The sequence below is a fragment of the Ambystoma mexicanum genome, chromosome 7p (genome assembly GCF_040938575.1).
Source record: "Ambystoma mexicanum isolate Mex_15411 chromosome 7p, UKY_AmexF1_1, whole genome shotgun sequence".
In the NCBI taxonomy this organism is placed as follows: Eukaryota; Metazoa; Chordata; class Amphibia; order Caudata; family Ambystomatidae; genus Ambystoma; species Ambystoma mexicanum.
In genome coordinates this window covers 34,777,289-34,793,620 of record NC_090939.1, presented here as the reverse complement: position 1 = coordinate 34,793,620, position 16,332 = coordinate 34,777,289, and the positions used below count along the sequence as shown (strand labels likewise).

Here is a 16,332-nt window from a genome sequence, read left to right as displayed (position 1 = left end):
CTGCAACTCATACACAGAACCTGCTTGTCCATAGCTGCAGGCGCTCCCTAAATATACGCAATGTTAAGCCTGATCCATGTCATGTATCTGATCAGTTATTCCCTCCATGCTTCTCGATTGGCAATTGTCTGTACTGTATTATATACTGTATTTTACATTGTATTCACATGTATGTACCAGCCTGTGACAGGCACTGTAACTAAGCTTCGAGACTTCTTGTACTGTTGCGCCCAGCTGCCCAAGGGCTTGGTGCGTATTATCAAATAAACAAACAAACAAACAAACAAACGCATCTGTTCTGCATTGTCATAAGTCTAAGTGCTCGTAGCTCAACCTTGATCCTGTTGAACCCATTTTCTGGAACAGTTCCCACCGCACTATTTGCAGCCATTTGGCATTTGGCATTGGCTGCCTCCTGTACCCCTGGCAAGAGTAGAGATACAAAGAAGGATTCTGCAGAGCTGAAAAGTCGACACTCTTCTGGTATTTCAGCCAGCAAAGTGGAAGAGTCTTTAGAAATGAAATTCTCCAGCATTGGATCTTTCATGGATTCACATGCTTAGAATATTCCCCGTCGACAGACTGAGAAACCTCGATAAGCTTATAAAGCCTTTTCCCGTAGGAAAAGGTTCGACACTTTTGTGTCCTATCTACGTCGTTTTGGGCCGCGCACGCACGCCCCACTAGGACGTAGTGGTATAAAAGCCCCGCCCCGTGGCTCCCTTCAGATTTCAACCGTCTCCAAAGTGGGAACACCTCGTGTATTTTCTACTTGGTTAGGTTGTGCTGTTGCGGTTTTTCTCCTAATGTCGGAAAAAGCACTGTTCCGCCCGTGCGCTACGTGCAGACTAAAGAAGGTCTACGAGGGGGCCGGACATATGGACTGCATTTACTGTCTGCACCCTCATCACTCAGCTGACAAGTACGACATATGTAAGGGCTTCTCCAAGAAGACTCTTAAGAATCGGAGTCGCAGACTTGTCGCATGGTTGAACGTCGGAGCGGGGGCATACCCGCCTTCGGAAGTGGGCTCCACACGCAGCGCAGCCTCAGTGTCAAAATCTTCAGGGGCACCGCGCCACTCATCGTCATCGGAACCCCCGGTAAAGAAATCGAGACCGGTGGACAAGGAGTCGTCGGTAGGCCATTCCAGGGACTCTTCTTCGAAGAAGGCCTCTTCGTCCTCATCTTCAGCGAGGAAAGATAAAGAAAAATCTAAATCCTCCTCGGGCGATCATCATAGATCGACCTTGAGTCGAGAGACTGAGAAACGCAGGTCAAGCTCAGAAAAGGCGGGAGCAACGCATAAGCCTGCGCGACCACCACCGTCGTCGACGGTTGGGCAGTCGTCAACTACTTCTCTGCCGCTGACGCAGTTGACATAAACCGTTCCTGGATTTCAGGCGACGACGACGTCGACGACGGGGCCAACTATTGCTTCGTCGACGGATATCCCGCAAGAGGCCTGGAGTCCTGAGGTCTATGACCCAATTTTGCCAGACACACTTCTACAGCAGGAGGCCTTGTCGGTGTCCTCGGGAGACGAGGGTGAAAGGATAGGTGCCCCTGCAGACCTGGGGTTACAAGTTACCACACCTTTCTCCGGGAGCATTCCGGGTTCTGCCCCCCTGCTCAATCCGCAATCGGTTTTATCATTGGAGGTCTTGTCCACGCTGCAAACGCTGCTGAGGACACTGGATGACAGACTTCCTCGAACAACTCCGGCCAGGTTGGTCATCGATGACCCGGGCCCGTCTCGCCGCCCTCCACCTTCAACCCCCGCGGCAGGGCCTCCGGAAGCAAATCTCTCGGCCCCACGCCGCTAGGAAGGGGAACTGTTGGATTCGGAATCAGGCAGCAGAGCGTCGTCGGTGGTCTCCCTTTCCCCCTCCAGGGATCCGACCTGGGAGTCCGATGCAGAATTGGAAACCCCGAGGAGCCCGGCTCAGCCGTCTCCCCCAGACGATATCGGGTCATTTCACAACATGATGGCCAGGGCTTGCACGGAATTCGGGCTGGCCCAAGAAGAAGAAAAGAAGGACTGTTTTCTTGTCGACCACATGGGTCAAAGAAGAAGGTCGGTGTTTTCAGTGCCCATCCTGGATTATGTGTGGAAGGAAGGTCTTCAAACCATGCGTCACCCTTTCTCAGAGCCAGCGGTGAAGGGTCGCCTAGAGAAAAAATTCAAAGCCCCAGACTCTACTCCCAAGTGCCTTTCCTCACAACCAACACCTGACTCTGGTATCGGCGGCGGCGGCGAGAAAGGCAAGGGCTCAACACAAGTGTTCGACCCCCCCGGAAAGTGATGCTAGACGCCAGGATGCGTTCGGCAAAAAAGTCCTGTCGGTAGGTGCTACCACAGTGAAGGCGGCCAATTCTCTCGCCATAGTTGCTAGATACGACAGGGAGATGTGGCATCGGTTGGCGCCTATACTCGAACACCTTCCGGATGAACATCGGAAAGCAGCTATGTTGCTGGTCAGGGAAGGTGAGGAGGCTTCAAATCATGCCATTAACATCGCAGTAGACCTTGCGGAGTCGGGGTTTAAGCAGGTGAACAACGGCGTAGTTCTCCGACGACAGGCATGGCTGAAATGCACCAACTTCCGACCGGAGGTGCAGTACAAGGTACTGGATATGCCTTTTGAAGGAGACCTCCACTTCGGCGAGAAGGTCGACGAAGCCCTGAAGGGCATGAAGGAGGACTCGGACACGGCGCGTTCCTTGGGGGCCCTCCAGAGTGGTCGGGGTTTCCGGTCTTTTCGTCCCTTCAGAGTAGCATCTGGGAATTCCAGATTTTCATCGAGGGACCGACCCTTCGGTAGGCCAGCATATTCCTCTCAGGGATACAGGCGAGCTTTGCAAGCGGTGAAACGTCGCCGGGACTACCAAGCCCCCAAGAAGAGAGCAGGTTACTCGTCGTCGACGAGGGATAAATAGAGCAAGGACCAGCAATGACAGGCATCGGAACGTTCTGGGGGGCAGAGTATCATGTTACATCAACGAATGGGAGCTAATAACAACAGATCAATGGCTGTTGGACACTGTAAAATACGGACATTCCCTGCAATTCAAGAGCAACCCTCCGCATATTCCACAGGCGTGTGTAGCTCATTCCCATCTGAGCGTGTTGCTGCAGGAAGTAGCCTTTATGCTACAAAAAGGGGCTATAGAACTGGTCCCGTCGTCACAAAGGGGTCAAGGGGTTTATTCCCGATACTTTGTGGTGAAAAAGCCAAATGGAAAGTGGCGTCCCATCCTAGACCTGCGTGAACTAAACAAGTTGTTGAAAAACAAAGTTCAAGATGCTCACGCTCCAGGAGGTGATCAGGTCAGTTCAAGAAGGGGATTTTCTGGCGTCTCTGGACCTGCAGGATGCGTACTTCCACATACCGATGTGTCGGCGACACAAGAAGTACCTAAGTTTTGTGGTAGGGCGGACTCACTACCAGATCACAGTTCTTCCTTTTGGACTGAAATCTTCCCCCAGAACTTTCACGAAATGCCTGGCTCCGGTGGCAGCCTGGCTGAGAAGCCAAGGCAACCATGTATACCCGTATCTCGACGACTGGTTGGTGAGGGGGTCCTCCCCGGCGTCGACGCACAGGAGTCTACAGGACACCATGAGCCTCTTGCAATGATTGGGGTTTGCGATAAACTTCGAAAAATCCTCGTTAACGCTGTCCAAAAGCTTGGTGTTTCTGGGTGCAGAGTTCGAGACCCAGTTGGGGTTAGTCAGACCATCCCTCGACAGGATCACCAGGCTCAGTCGATTGGCAGGTCAGTGGAAAATCAATTCCAGGCTGTCGGTGAGAAAATATACATCAATCCTGGGAGCTATGGCCTCCTGCATTCCTCTGGTGCCCAACAGCCGCCTTTTCATGAGGCCAGTGCAACAGTTTTTGGCGGATCGTTGGACGCAGGCTCAGGGCCTCTGGTCAGACAGGCTGACCGTCGACAACGACGAGCTTCTATCAACTCTTCAGTGGTGGAAGAGAGTTCAGAATATTTCCAAAGGAGTACCCCTACAGGAGCTGGAGTTCCGGTTCACCGTGGTGACGGACGCGTCCCTAACTGGCTGGGGAGCGCACATGGACACTCTGCAGACACAAGGCCGTTGGTCTCAGAAGGAATCTCTCCTGCACATCAACGTTCTGGAATTGAGAGCGGTCCGCTGGGCCCTGAGGGCGTTCCTGCCTCACATCAGGGGATCCACAGTGAGAGTTTTGACGGACAACACCACGGCAATGTTTTACTTAAGGAAGCAAGGCGGCACGCGATCCAGAACCCTCTCCATCGAGGCTCAGAAGGTGTGGCAGTGGGCTCTAAAACACGATATATCCATCGTAGCTCATCACCTGCCAGGAGTGAGGAACGAGCAGGCGGACTCGCTCAGCAGAAATACGGACCAGATTCACCAGTGGGAAATAGACACCGATCAATTGTCGAAGGTCTTCGAGAAATGGGGGCGACCTCCGCTGGATCTCTTCGTCACGAAGGCAAACAAGAAGTGCGAGATGTACGCCAGCATATGGCCACAGGAAGATTCGGTGGGAGAAGCGTTTTCCTTCCCGTGGACGGGCAAGTTCCTCTACGCCTTCCCTCCGTTCCCTCTGATACGGAGAACTCTGCAGTGGATATGCAGGTACAGGTGCCGAGTCATCCTGATAGCGCCGTGTTGGCCGAGGCAACCATGGTTTTCCGACCTGCTTCATCTGTCAGCGGATCACCTGATAACGTTCCCGAAGGTGCCCAACTTCTTGTCCCGGGACGAAGGAACCGTGTGGCATCACAACCCGAGCAGCCTCAACCTCACAGCTTGGCTCTTGACTTTTCAGAATTTGGTGCCTTGAACATTCCCTCGGACTGTCGGAAGATATTACAGGCTGCACGGGCCCCGTCCACCAACAAGTCCTACAGGTGTAAGTGGAGGAGATTCTGTATGTGGTGCCAAGAACAGGCAGGAGTGGGACCTCTGAGGGTTACTCCGGAACAGCTTCTCCCGTATCTACTACATTTGGCAAAGAGTGGTTTGTCTTTTTCATCTCTAAAGGTTCACCTGGCGGCCATCTCTAGGTTCACAAGAGGGAGGAAATCAACGCCCTTGTTTAGTGACAGGTTCGTGAAACACTTCATGAGAGGTTTGTTCCGGACATTTCACCCGGTTAAGCGTTTTCCACCGACGTGGAGCCTTAACATGGTACTTGCAGGGTTAATGAAACCACCCTTTGAGCCAATGGCCACGTCGTCGATAAAGTTTTTATCATGGAAAGTGGCTTTTCTAATAGCCATAACATCGGCTAGACGGATCTCAGAGTTGCAGGCATTGGTCATAGACCCTCCATATTTCAGATTTTTCCAAGACAAAGTGATCTTGTCAACGAGTCCTCGTTTCATCCCGAAAGTTCCTACGACTTATCATAAACATTCATCCATTGTCCTGCCCACCTTCTTCGTGACTCCCTCATCAGCTGCGGAAAAGGTCTTGCATACCCTGGATGTCAAGAGAGCTCTAACATTTTACCTTCATCGAACTCAACACCTTTGATGTACGCAGCAACTCTTCGTTGCATATGGGCCTTCGGAAAAGGGGAAGGCAATTTCAAAACAAGGACTGGCCCGATGGGTCTCGTTGACGATTGCCTTCTGTCACTCAAAAGCGGGAAAACCGCTACAAGGACGTCCGAGAGCTCACTCTACCAGGGCGACTTCATCGTCGACCGCGTTGTGGGCGGGGGTTCCACTGACAGACATTTGCAGGGCGGCAGCATGGTCAGTGCCCCATACATTCACCCGCCACTACTGCCTCGAACAACAGCATGCGGACGAGATACAAATGGGACGAGCAGTCTTGCGACATCTTTTTCAATAAGGTAAGCCCTTTCTCTTCGAGAAGGGTCTATGCTGGTTTGGATATGTATTTGTATATGCATATATGTATATATATATATATATATATATGTATATATATATATATATTGAACCCTGTATATGTAATTAACCCTGTCCAGAAGTCCAGGGAAGGCGGAAGGCACTCCGGGAAGCAGTCTTGCATGCAGTAGTCACAGCAAAACACTGAGTCAGGAAACCATAGTATGTCAGCCAAAAATGAATACTTTAATGAATCCATTGTCCAGGACAGGAGAAACAAACACGAAAAACAACATGTTTCGCGGTAACAAATCGCTTGTTCACGTTTTATATATATATATATAGATAGATATATATATATATAGATATATGTACGAATATACGCATGGAGGTAAACGCGTGTGTTTTATGTATCCTTTTTTGGCTTATGTAAATATTGCTCTGTGCAGTACTGTGGCATGTTGTTAATCCTGAATCTTATGTGATCATGATTCGCCTTTTGCAGGATGGGGTGGGTGCTGGATTGCATTTACACCTCCTCCATTGTTTCAAGTTCACTGCTGTGCATTCTATTCTAAGCATGTGAATCCATGAAAGATCCAATGCTGGAGAAGGGAATAGTTTCTTACCTGTAACTCCATTTCTCCAGCATTGGTATCTTTCATGGATTCACATGTGCCCTCCGGCCTCCCCAAAATGCAATCATCTGATAGTTTTTGATTCACCCCATTCCACTTTGGAGGGGTCAAAATCTGAAGGGAGCCGCGGGGGTGGGGCATTTATACCACTACGTCCTAGTGGGGCGTGCGTGCGCGGCCCAAAACGACGTAGATAGGACACAAAAGTTTTGAACATTTTCCTACGGGAAAAAGCTTTATAAGCTTACCGAGGGTACCCAGTCTGTCGATGGGGAATATTCTAAGCATGTGAATCCATGAAAGATACCAATGCTGGAGAAATGGAGTTACAGGTAAGAAACTATTCCCTTCAATCTTTTCATTCTCTGCGGTTGCTAGAACTGTCCTTTCCCTAGCCGGATGTGATGCTTTTGCGTGGGCACCAAGCTCTTATCTTCAGGTTATACTGTGGGGCATCTCATTGGCCCCTCTGCAGGCAGCACTCCCCCCTTAGGTGTCTGGGATTACCAATAGCGCTGAATGCAATGTGGCCAGTGAACAACAACCCCTGCATGAAGCTGGGAGGTGCAAGTAGGCTTGTCGACCACAGATCCAGTAGTAATCCATCAGCGCTGCCGTTCCTTTCTTCATGTCTGTGATTAAGAGAGTTTTATTACAATGTTCATTTGTGCCGACAAAGACTACCCTTGCTGCGGAATCAGTCTATACTCTTTTTCCTTGTGCACTTGCACCAGCTTTCCAGTGTTGCAATCCACGTGAGATTTGGGATATGCTCTGTCCAGATTTGCACACAGAATTGGACCACTCGTGCTAGTCTTCCCTTGCTATATGTTACCAGTCCTGCTGCCAAGCAAGGTAGTGTGCTGTCCTGCCAGTTATTGTTGGCATACTTCCATCCCTTCATCATCAGATAAGGTAGCTCCACACACTTGATGTTTCTTTGGTCGTCGGACCATTTCACAAAATCTGGACCCACCATTTGAAATTCCACACTGTGCGCCTGGAACATTCCTTTTATTCTGCATAGAGCAAGATGAACCAGGAATTGTGCCTGTATAATTGGGACTGCTTGTGGCACTAACACCGTGGGAGCCCCTGATGCGTGTGGAATGAGTGAACACACATAATGGCTCCCATTCAGAGCATTTCTCCCCACTCCATTTGGATAATATACAATCCTATTTCTCCCATTCCCGCCCTTTATAAGTCTCCCTCCTGTAATACCTCCCCCAATACACTCCCTGTCGTACGAGCAATATCCCATATAATCCTCCAGCAAGTGCTGACCAACAATAATAGATATATGTCCACAATTTTTCTATTTTGTCTTTACGCCTCAGGTCCCTACTTAAAAAACTATGTACATAAATTGCGTCCATCTTCTTTTCCCCTGCAGTAGAAGCACAGACACACAAGACAACAAAAAGGGAGAGACATACAAGACGTATACCGTACAAAACAAAAAGGAAACAGGAGGGAGAAAAAGAGAGAGAATGAGAGAGAGGAAGCACCCCCAAAGATAGAAAAATACGGAGCTAGCAGCAGAAACCTGGCCTGCCGCTCGGATGTGTCACTATGCCCATATCTCCTCTGGACAGGCCGGTAAGGTGCTTGGGGTACATGTACTGTTAACCCCTATTCTCAAGATAACTGATGCACCACTGTGCTCTCTGGAGGTGCCCTACGAATGTCCAAGAGGTGCACCGTGGACCCAATAGCACAATTCCTTAACTTTTCTTGCGAGGGGGGTACAAAACACCACAAGAAATGTGTGCCATTATCTGACCTTAAAACCTCACACACACACCCCAGCACGGGAAAATGTCCTGCACTAGAAACCTTGCAGCACACTTACATCTGGGTGCGCACATGGCTTCCACCCACCTTGAGAAGGGACAGACCACCACAATGAGGTACCTTGACCCATTGCAATGCTCCCCCAAGTCGGCATATTCTACATGTTACTCATGGAACAGGCCAGTAGGGTGGGGCAAAGTGCCCTGCAACGTTGGTAGTGTCATCTCTGTACTGACTGTACCCCAACATACTCACTTCCAACGGGAGAGATGGGCGTGTACCATTGTAACGTACGCTGAGTCGAAATATATCATAACCTGACACCCTTGCGATTCTCTCAGTGCTCCGATGAGCGCCACAAGTTTTGCCGCTTGTGCAGAATACTGTGTATGGAACCTTTTCATGATCACTGTCTTGTACTCCCCTCCCGCAAGTCGTACCACAGCTGCCCCTGTCCATCTCTGTCCATCCTCCTGATCAAGTGTGGGTGACCCATCAACAAAAAGTACCTCACCCTCTGTAAATGCACAATCCCTTGCTTTGGGAGTGTCATCTTCCTCCCCCCCCCCCTTCGTATGTGGCACAGTCGTGTGCCGTCAAGTTCTCTGTCATAGGCATATCTGTTAAGAAGGTGGCAGGATTCACTGTCTTACACCTAACCACATGAATATGAGGTTTAGAGATAATCATCTCATATGCCGATGACCTCTGCTTAGTCAGGGTGGACTTCAACTTCTCTAAAATAGCAATCGTCACTGAACACCCCATTACGATTGTGGAACTTTTCACTATAGCAAAGGCAGTGGCTGCTAATGCTTGTTTGCACGTGAACTGCCCATGCATCACTGCCACCAGAGTACCACTATAATAGGCCAGTGGCTTATGGCCCATAGTGCTCTTCTGTGTCAACACTGCTGTCATAAGCTGACCATCCGAATGTGATAAATAGAATTCCTGTGTATAGTCCGGGGTAGCCAATATGGGTGCCGAACTGATAAATCGTCAAATTTTCTGATAATTTCTGTTGTCCACAATAACTGGTGGTCCTTTGTTTTCTGTGATTCTCCCAAGGCTTGCAAAAGCGGCCTTGTGTATGCCGCGTAATCTAGTATCCAGGCCTTGCAGTAGTTACACAGGCCCAGAACTTTCTGCATCTCTTTAACTGAGGTTGGTCTGGGGGTGATGCGCACTAGTGCTGCCCTTTCAGGTAGTATCAGTTTCTCATTTGTCAATGTGAACTGCCCCAAATAGATTACTTCCCGCTGGCAATATTGTAGTTTAGTCTTATGGACCTTGTACCCCTTACAGACCAACAATTGCAGGAGTGTAATGGAGTTCTTTCGGAAACTCTGTTCACCACCACTACACACTAGCAGATCATCCATGTACTGGATAATCGTGCTAGGTACCTGACTGTTCCCAAGATCGGCATTCAGTATTCTGTGAAATATACTTGGGCTCTCACAGTACCCTTGAGGTAATCTAGTATGTTCCAACCTCATCTGACCTGCATAAATGCTGTAGGGGTACCTCAATTCCGGATGAAGTGAAATCGAGAAAAATGCATTTTTCAAATCCACCACAGTGAAATGTGTAGCCCTCTGGGGGATGCTGCATAATATTGTTGTGGGATTTGGAACCACTGGAAACTCTTTCTGTTCCACATCATTTAGGAGGCGGAAGTCTTGGATCATTCTCCAACTGCCCCCGTTGATTTTTTAACCGCATATATTGCCGTATTGCATGGGGATGTAGATGGTATGATAATCCCCTCGTCCAGTAGAGACTGTATTGTTTTTCTAATGCCTTCCTCTGCCTCTCTTGACAGTGGATATTGTCTTACCTGGGGCAGAACTGCACCTGGATTTAGAGTTATATGCACAGGTGTTACATCTTTCAACAACCCTACATCATGTGGATTTGTGGTCCACAACTGCAGGGGCATGCACCGCAAATCTTCCATGAAGAATGGGGATGGAGTTACAACTTCCATTAAAGGACACTGAACTCTTCCATACTATATCATTATGTCACAATAATTATGTCACAAGGGATGCACATTTCCAGGATTATTTCCCCCTCCTTTTTGAGTTATCCGCAAACAGTTAATCATTCATCACCTGCTTTAGCTGTACTGTTGGGTCTAAACAGAGCACTGTGCGCCACTCACACCCGTCCCTAATAGGACAATCCTCCTGTCCAAAACTACCAACCCCTGCAGGTCCAGCGATGGTATCATTCCTGCCACCACCTCGGGCAAGCAGGTGGGCAAAAAACGAAATCAGTGGGCACGCACCAGCATTGCTAGGATATCTGGGGCACCGCCTTCACAAGCACTGTGATACCATAAATAAACATGTCTGGGTCTACGGGAATCCCGTGGACCACCACCTCCCTTGTCATCGTGTGGATTATCAACATTGCCCTCACAGCACACATCCCAGGCGTAGAACACACTACTCCGTGATCTGTAAAGGATATAGGCCCTCATTACGACCCAGGCGGTAAGTTACCGCCTGGGTCGTACCCTTACCACCATGGCGTAAACTATGTTTACGCCATGGTGGTTGGTGGATTTACCGCCCCATTCCAAGGTGAGTGGGGCGGTAAATCCCCATTTCCCATTTTACCCTTCCCCATTCCCATTTTTGCCCCATAGGGCATAATGGGAATGGGGAAAGGCGCTAATTACGCCACCGTAAATTACGGTGGCGTAGTTAGCACCAAGGTCCCTTTGTGGCATGGGTTTTAACGCCTGCAAAAAGCAGGCGTTAAAATCACCATCCCGCAAAGGGACCTTGGAATCAGGCGTTAAGGGTCGGCGCCGTTTACGGCGCCGTAAACCCCTTAATGCATGGGTCCTAATGAGGGCCATAGTCATGTTTAATTTACTGAGCAGGTCCCTCCCAATAGATTGACTGGGGAACTCTCAGAATATAGTAGGGGTGCACATACTACCTTCCCTCTCACCTTTACATCCAGCTCCTCAGTGTATGGAACCTTGGAAATACCCCCAGAGAATCCCTGCACGTCAAGATATTTTCCTGATAGTGTTAAACGTGGAATTTGTGCATGATGAGTTATTATGAGATTAATACATTCCATTTCGTTCACATATGCATTTGTGTCATGCATTCATCTATGTATTCATCTAGAAAAAGGCCATATTAACACTATGGGGTTTGCTTAAGCTATAATGGTTCCATGTTTGCTTGAAAGCCATTGTCATTTTTGTATAGCACAATGAGTGCTTTTAGGTGCTTTTAGGCACTACAGAGAATGTGTTCTCTCTCTGTCCATTCTGAATCGGCTCCGCCGTGCGCGGAAGGATTGTTTTCGCACAGTGTGGAATGGAATGATAAACAATTGCCTTTGTCAGTAACTGTTTGGCCCAGACAGAATGGCCCCGGCTGGTAGGGAGCTGCAGGCAAGGAGAGAATGTGATTTTTGGTTGGAAAGGCTGTCTGCGGAGAAAGATTGTTTTGTGTTTGCAAATAGAATGTCTCAATGTCTCGAGCAAAAGACAGGAATCTTAGACGATATGATGTTCTGTCCTGTTCTAAATGTCATGTCAGATTATTGCAAAATATGTGCAAAGCTGGTGAAATTGTATGTATTATGCACACGTAGCCATAGAAATGAACAGGCTGCCATTTGTCTCATTGAAATGTGTAAACAGTAGCTGTTCTGTTAGGCTTTAGGATACTGCATGCGCACCACTTGGGAGACGGCAGACGCTGCACGCAGACTGCATGGGGACAATGCATGAGGGACACGGCATTAGCTCTGCATTAGAGACGGCAGCAGGAGAAGTTGAGTCATGAGTGTGTGGGTGGGGAACTGCTGTTCGAGAGAGAGCTATGGGGAAGGGAGTGGTCTCATTAGGGGTTGAAAGAGCTTGTGTGTGGGGACAGGGAAATTCTGAGAACTAGTAGGGGTTTTGCTATGATGCTAGAGATGCAGTAGGTTAGGCTCAGCTGGTCTGAGTGCTAGAGCTGGAGACAGGCCGGAAGGGCTGGGGAAGTTGCAGTAGCTTCGCATTTATGCTTAAGGAGCGCTGATTTGCTCGCTTATGTAGCAATTTGCTGTGATTAGTGTCATGCAATGCAAGTCATGAATAAAGTGTATTATGTTTCGAAATTGAACCGATTACTGTGTTTCTTTTTGTATCTTATTACTGTGTCTCTTTTCATGGTTTGTTTGTTTGTTCCATAGCATAGCAATTTTGCTGTAGTATCTCAAATGCACCTCAGTAACACAGTGCACCATTGTTTTTTAGTTTTCTCAAATGGCACCCAATGTGGGGCCTTCATGGAGCTGATCGATGTCTGGAACAGAAGAGGATGTTTTGACTGCCGAGTTCGTTGCAGCAGCTGGTAATTCTGATCCACTGATCGAGATAGCGAAGGCGAAGCTTTTCGGAGTGATCGGGGGAATTCGTCTTTGGTGGGAGTTCATGGGAGTTTGCGACTCTTTCTTGGAATCTTTGGAATTTGGTGGGCATGCTCTAGGACATTAGTCTCCAGGACTAGCTGTCCGACTTTGGTTGAAAAACCAGATTTATTTGGTTGAAAATCCGGATTTATTTATTTGGGTGAAAATCCAACCTTTGTTTGGATTTATTTGGTTGAAATGTGTGCACATATTTGCCAAGCTAGAAGGCTAGAACTACTTGTTTAGAGATGCCTGTTTGTTTGGAAACTCACACGTGCTGTGAGGCTTTGGTTGTTGAAAAACCCAGAGGGATAGAAGATATTACTGCAGTAATGAGTCCATACCTTAATGGCCTTAGAGCAATAAGGATCGACTCAAGAATATGTTAGAGAATTGGGACAGGGTCCCAGAATCAGAGCACAAGAGAGTGCGAGTTCATGAGATAGGGGTGGCCTGAGAGGAGAAGCAGTTCCCTAGGGCAGACTGCTAGGGCATTTGCTTACTGAATAGGAATGCGAATGCAGGACACGGAGGGTATGCTTTGAATGAGTATCAGTTTTGTCAATATGAAGAAATCCGTGGAGGTTTCTTCTTGTTGAAAGAGGGTATAAGAATGGCTATAGATGTTTTTGTTACATTGCAGTCCCACACAGAGTGGTTTGCAATCGTTTTTCGAATTATTTGAAGAAATTTGTTCTGTTAACATTCTTGAAAGATAGAGATGCATTATGCAGAGAACGTGAAGGTATATGCCTCACAGAGTTGACAAGTTTGAATTATGGCAGACCTTTTAGCATTGCTCTCTGAGGGACAGACACAGTTTTCACCTAGTTTGTGCAGTAGTTCAATGAGAAATGAGAATAGTTTTGCTTTTGTTTGAAGGCAGCTTGGTATATGTCAACAACTGATACTGCGCTTTTTCTTTTTGGTTTTGAGTTACATCTGATGCTGGGAAGACTGCCTACGCATGGCAACTTGCTGGTCGACCCAGATTGACCTGTCCAGATTTTGCCTGAGTGACCCAGAGTGACTTCATTCCGAGCTGACGACCTGACACTGACATCCGTGCCAAGCAATGTTGCCATAAAGCAGCAAGAATTCTGCAGAATGCCTCTTGGTGGCCTTGGGGTGTGAACACGATATCCATTCTACCCCGAGAAGTATGTGGGATCAAGCTTGCTTGCTGGATGAATTCCAGGCTGCTGAGTGATTTGCCATGGGAAAGTCCTTGTTGTTCCTGATGTTTTCGGATCGACATCTTTGCATCTTTGCCACAAGTCCGTTTTGCGAGCTGTTTGCATTTGCGGCGAAAGAAGAATGACAACTGATTGCCTTTACCTTTTGACCCTAACATTGAGTGATGAAGGGGAGGGGCTAGGGGATGGAGTTGATACGTATGGGCAGAAAATAGGCCCTGACAGGTATTTCCTGGTGCTTTGTTTTCATTGTGAAAATCTTTGACTCATGTGTGCACAAGCATGAGGTAATTGCCGAGGCACCACGATTGATAGACTAGGGAGAGTTTTTGGGTTGAGGGAAAGTTGAGGAAAGTGCTTTGGAATCTGTTTGATCGGCACCCACATGAAACCAACGTATGGTTTGATTTGTTTCGCTCGGATGATGCCTGCTTGCAATGCAATGAGCAGTGAGCAATGATTTGATCTTTTGTGAGTGAGCTTATGTCAGTGAGGCTCCATGATAGTCACTGAAGAATGTCCACTTGCTGGACACTGGAACTATGCCCAACTATGCTACACTGGAACTTTGCACAGATGTGAGGATACACATACTGCTTGGCCACAGACTGAAATGATCAAGTCCGTTATGCTTCATTGAGAGAAATGATTTGGGGTTATTAGAATGAAATGCACCACGTTTTGCCAGTTTTTGCAATGTTTGGGAGTTTCACTAGGATGCTGCCTGCATATTGAATGCTAGAGCTTGCTTAGTTTCCATGCCATGTGCATGCTTTCAGAAATCTGACATGCTTGTCAGCTATGTATTTTATGACAGATTTGCCTGGTTTTGCCAGAACATTATTGATAGAGATTTGGACAATGCTTGTTCAATGCTATTACTGTTTCAATGGCACTATTGAACTCCATGTTATGTCTGAGAAGCTTGCTACATCAATTGCTTTCGTATGCCATTGTAAAATAGTAGGCTGTAGTCGGATGTAGGTTTAGCAATTTTAAGATTTATTGCGGTGTTAACTTAAACAACAGCTCTCCTTGTGCAAATCAAACAGTATTAGTTTTCATGAGGTTTGGTTTCCGTGAAAGGGTTAATGCAGTCCAGAGTTCAAAAGAAGTTCCACTTGGCTTCTCGCATCTTTAAAAGGGAAAATAAAGTCAACTTAATTCTTTTTCTCCACGGACTGACTCACCCTCTGTTCACTGGGTTAAGAAAACAAAAAAAAACAAAAATTCACATGGAAGGCACAGTCCTTGATTAATGGTTGACGGCTGGCGCTTCTCCTCAGCGAGACCGCCTCTGATAGGGATCTCCCCTGTGCCTCTCACTGAGCCTTCTAGTACGCCCAGTCACAATCACCTTTCCATTCCTCTCTGGTCTCCGGCTCGGCTGGCAGCTGTAATCAGAAACACCTGGTGAGCTCTCTGTTGCTGCATTTAAGCCCCTCTCTGCTCCTCCCCTCCCTTCAGTCTCCAGCCAGTTTTCCCTCCCATTCCCCACACCTGCAGGGCGTTTTCTTTCCTCAGTCCACCCAGTTTCATGCACTGTTTCACCCCACCCTGTATGTCTCTGGGGCCACCGATCTACATGCGGGCTGACTGCATTATACCAGTGCCAATCTCTGGTACACCTATTTCCATGCTGTATGATTGGGTTGTACCTATGCCGTTTTCCCTTTTTAATTCTGTCTCTGCCCCTCCTTGGTTTCGTTTCTCGTGGTGGTTTCTGGGACATGTAGTTTTCTTTTGATTTGCTGTGTAAACCTTTTGTTGGCTGGGTCTCATTACTAGAATAGGATCCTCCCTTGATTCTGTTGCCTCTTTGACCACCTCACATACTCCCCTCCGGGAACTAGGCCGTTCGGGCATGTTCAAGACCCTGGACAAGTAATCAGCTACTAGCTGATATTTTCCGGGTTTATGTACTGTAACAAAATGATAGGGTTGAAGGGTTAAAAACCACCTAAGGACCCTATGGTTTGAGTCTTTCTGGGTGGCTAGCCATCGAAGAGGGGCATGATCTGTAAAGATGGTAAACTTTCGACCTAGTAAATAATAACAAAGAGATTCAATGGCCCATTTTATCGCTAAACATTCTTTTTCTAAGGTGGAGTATGGTATCTCGTGTGGGAGGAGTTTTCTACTGATGAAGGCTATTGGGCAGAGGTCTTGTTCTGATCCTTGGGATAGCACGGCACCTAGACCACATCCTGATGCATCAGCCTGTAAATAGAAGGCTTTTGAGAAATCTGGGCAGTGTAGAAACGGTTGGGTTGATATTAGTTGAATTAAGTGGTGAAAAGCTTGCACAGCTTCTGGCTTGATTTGAAGTGGCCGGTTGGTTTTTAAGGCGTCTGTCAGTGGTGCTGCTATGGTAGAAAAATGCAGTATGAATCTTC

At 47.8% G+C, this 16,332-nt stretch overlaps 1 long non-coding RNA gene across 1 annotated transcript in view; it reads left to right on the top strand.

The window, feature by feature from the left end:
- The window catches only part of LOC138525652 (uncharacterized), a 271,187-nt gene extending 256,074 nt beyond the window's left edge, over nt 1–15,113 (top strand). Inside the window, exon 2 of the long non-coding RNA XR_011283399.1 lies at nt 12,586–15,113. This is a non-coding gene — a long non-coding RNA (uncharacterized lncRNA). The remainder of the gene's footprint in view (nt 1–12,585) is intronic.
- The last annotated feature ends 1,219 nt before the right edge of the window (nt 15,114–16,332 follow it).